Source organism: Triticum aestivum, chromosome 2B (assembly GCF_018294505.1).
Source record: "Triticum aestivum cultivar Chinese Spring chromosome 2B, IWGSC CS RefSeq v2.1, whole genome shotgun sequence".
In the NCBI taxonomy this organism is placed as follows: Eukaryota; Viridiplantae; Streptophyta; class Magnoliopsida; order Poales; family Poaceae; genus Triticum; species Triticum aestivum.
This window is the reverse complement of record NC_057798.1, coordinates 806,611,584-806,615,782: the sequence shown is the minus strand read 5'-3', so window position 1 is coordinate 806,615,782 and position 4,199 is coordinate 806,611,584.

Here is a 4,199-nt window from a genome sequence, read left to right as displayed (position 1 = left end):
TCATAGCCATAGAAAGGATCAGATTCAACCAAAGTAATTATATCTGGATCAACAGATAATTCATAATAATCCTTATCGGGAACACAAATAGGTGAAGTAGCAAAAGCAGGGTCGGGTTTCATTCTATCTCTAAGAGATTCTTTACTCCATTTAACTAGCAGCCTCTTAAGTTCGTATCTATCCTGGCAGGCAAAAATAGCTGCAGAAGATTCCGCATCAAAAAGATAACCCTTAGGAATAGCAGGCATATTCTCATCATCACTCTCACCATCGTATTTAGATTCAATAATTTCTCTTTCTCTAGACCTAGAAATTTGTTCATCAAGAAATTCACCAAGGGGCACAGTAGTATCAAGCATAGAAGTAGTTTCATCATAAGTATCATGCATAGCAGAAGTGGCATCATCAATAACATGCGACATATCGGAACGAATAGCAGAAGCAGGTTTAGATGTCGCTAGCTTACTCATAACAGAAGGTGAATCAAGTGCAGAGCTAGATGGCAGTTCCTTACCTCCCCTCGTAGTTGAGGGATAAATTGTTGTCTTGGCGTCTTTCAAGTTCTTCATAGTGTCCAGCAGATATAAATCCCAAGTGACTCAAAGAATAGAGCTATGCTCCCCGGCAACGGTGCCAGAAAAAGGTCTTGATAACCCACAACTATAGGGGATCGCAACAGCTTTCGAGGGTAGAGTATTCAACCCAAATTTATTGATTCGACACAAGGGGAGCCAAAGAATATTCTCAAGTATTAGCAGCTGAGTTGTCAATTCAACCACACCTGGAAACTTAGTATCTGCAGCAAAGTGTTTAGTAGCAAAGTAATATAATAGTGGTGGTAACGGTAACAAAAGTAAAGACAGCAAAAGTAATGTTTTTGGTATTTTGTAGTGATTGTAACAGTAGCAACGGAAAAGTAAATAAGCGAGAACCAGTATACGGAAAACTCATAGGCACCGGATTAGTGATGGATAATTATGTCGGATGCGGTTCGTTATGTAACAGTCATAACATAGGGTGACACAGAACTAGCTCCAATTCATCAATGTAATGTACGCATGTATTCCGTATATAGTCATACGTGCTTATGGAAAAGAACTTGCATGACATCTTTTGTCCTACCCTCCCGTGGCAGCGGGGTCCTATTGGAAACTAAGGGATATTAAGGCCTCCTTTTAATAGAGAACCGGAACAAAGCATTAGCACATAGTGAATACATGAACTCAAACTATGGTCATCACCGGGAGCGGTCCCGATTATTGTCACTTTAGGGTTGCCGGATCATAACACATAGTAGGTGACTATAGACTTGCAAGATAGGATCAAGAACTCACATTTATTCATGAAAACATACTAGGTTTAGATCTGAAATCATGGCACTCGGGCCCTAGTGACAAGCATTAAGCATAGCAAAGTCATAGCAACATCAATCTCAGAACATAGTGGATACTAGGGATGAAACCCTAACAAAACTAACTCGATTACATGATAAATCTCATCCAACCCATCACCGTCCAGCAAGCCTATGATGGAACTACTCACGCACGGCGGTGAGCATCATGAAATTGGTGATGGAGGATGGTTGATGATGACGACGGCGACGAATCCCCCTCTCCGGAGCCCCGAACGGACTCCAGATCAGCCCTCCCGAGAGAGATTAGGGCTTGGCGGCGGCTCCGTATCGTAAAACTCGATGATTTCTTCTCTCTGATTTTTTTTCTCCCCAAAAGCCAATATATGGAGTTGGAGTTGGTGTCGGAGGGTCTCCGGGGGGGCCATGAGGTAGGGGGGCACGCCCAGGAGGGGGCGCGCCCCCCACCCTCGTGGACAGGGTGTGGGCCCCCTGGTCTTCATCTTTGGCGAGGATTTTTTATTATTTTTTATAAGACATCCCGTGGAGTTTCAGGTCATTCCGAGAACTTTTGTTTTCTGCACATAAAACAACATCATGGCAATTCTGCTGAAAACAGCGTCAGTCTGGGTTAGTTCCATTCAAATCATACAAGTTAGAGTCCAAAGCAAGGGCAAAAGTGTTTGGAAAAGTAGATACGACGGAGACGTATCAGAGGGGCGTGGTAGGGAGGAGGGATTACCTCAGTGGAGGAGGAGCAGGAGCATCGGCGGCGGCGGGCGACGACGGTGGTCTGGGAATGGTGGCGGCGGCGGACGGCGGGGGGTGCGGGGGAGTGAGAGTGGAGAGGGAGAGTGGGGGCGGCCGGTTGGGGAAGGTAAAATTGAACTTAGCAGTAGCGTTGGATAGGATAAAGCGCTAATGCTAAACTCCATAGCAGTAGAGCTTTTAGCAGAAGACGCGCTACTGCTATGCCTGTAGCAGTAGCTCCTTCCATGAAATGCGCTACTGCTAAGGATAAGCATGTAAAACGAAATCAAAAATACATTAGTCATCAATGATCTTTTTGTGTAGAATCTAAATTGTCAATAGGAATAAAAACCGGGGAAGATTCCTATTGCAGCCATAGATCCTATACATAGAGTTCAATGAAGACCAAGTGCTTGTGATGGTTTGAGAAGTAACGTATTTAAGGTGGTAAACACCCTCTTCGCTTAGCAGTATGGGACTAAACTTAGGCACGAGAGGGGATGAGACTTTACCAGTAGCGAGTGTTGGCGTAACGCGCTACTGCTAAGTACGTTAGCAGTAGCGCATCTACGTGAAGGGCGGTACTACAATACATAGTTTGGAGGCAACGCCCTGGCAATTGTACTAGTAGTGCTATTTTCCACTAGCATGCTACTGCTAACTCGGTATTAGTAGCGTGCTCTTTTGAAGCAAGCTACTGCTCAGTAGCAGTAGCATTTGTTTTTAAACCGCGTTGCTGGTAAGATTTTGTGTATAAGGTTTACCCTAGTAGTGGGCAGCTACGGCTAGGCCCGAGCACCGCCCAGATCCAATCTGGGGTCAATAGCCCAAGGCCACAGCCGCTGTCTAGGCGGCACCACCAGACGGGGACAGACCCTCCAACCTGCTGCAAAGCAAGCCTCCCCCGGAGCTTCGAAGCGCCGCGCCACCAAGCCCACCGGAGAGACTAAGCCACCGTGAGGAAGAAGGGAAGCCGCGCCAGGGGAGAAGCTCCACCGCTGCCGGCACTGCCTGGGCTTTGCCAAGCGGTGGCTCTCGGCGGCGGCAAGGGGGAGGGGAGGGTGGAGGAAGGCCCACGGCGGGGGCAGCTAGGGTTTCCCTGTGTCGCCTCGGAGAGGGACGCGAGGGACGGGAAGCCGGCGAGATGAAGAATTGGCGAAGGAGGTCACTCCTCCTGGCATAGCCCTCTGCGCTACTATGCCTGTTACTTGTGTACATGAACATTGCCGTGAGTTAGAGGCAAGATCAATGTCATAAAATCCATGCCAGTAAATATGTTTTAGTAAAGCAAACACCACAAAAAAAGAGTTTTCAAATTTATTTTAACTATAGTTTATGTGCATACTTTTACTCGTCCTCTATATATACGATGTTAGAATTAATCTGAGGCTACCACTCCATCGATATACCGAGGACCAAGCAATCACACGAGCATGACATCGAGATTTGTTAACGAGGTCCACCGATATGGCTACATCCCCGGGGCCTGACTATGGGCGCTCCTCCCCATGACACCGCTACAATACCGCACCCCGGCCGCTCGGGCGCCGGCACACGCCGTCGGCTCCCCCACGTGCCTGTGCTATTATGTTGGCATAGGTTACATCGTGTGTCTACCCCGCTATATATGAGAGGCCTAGGATACAAGTGTCCTACCTGGACACGACTCCGTTTCCTGTCTACACATCGTACGACTCCAAGTCCAAGCGTAACCTAACTTGTACAATAATATTCGACACAACTCTAACAAACTCCACCTTGGCGAATATTCTCCACCACCTTGAACTCGTCTGTGCGTCAAACCTCCATGTACATTGGACTTGAGATACGTCATGAGCACCGCTGCTACTCCCAGACTTCATGTGACTCCACCTGCAACTGTAGTCCCTTCTCGTCTTCTTCATAGTCAACAATAGAGCAAAATTAAGTTCCTCATTACTCTACTTCGTGCTTCCAACTTTCGAAGAATCCGTTCAACGCCATCACACACCGACCAATATCTGTGTGAAAGTGAACAACTCACATATTGGACACGACATATAAGAGTTACCTGAACTCAACACCACTGCTCTTTCTTGAATGTTTGTCTAAAACTTGA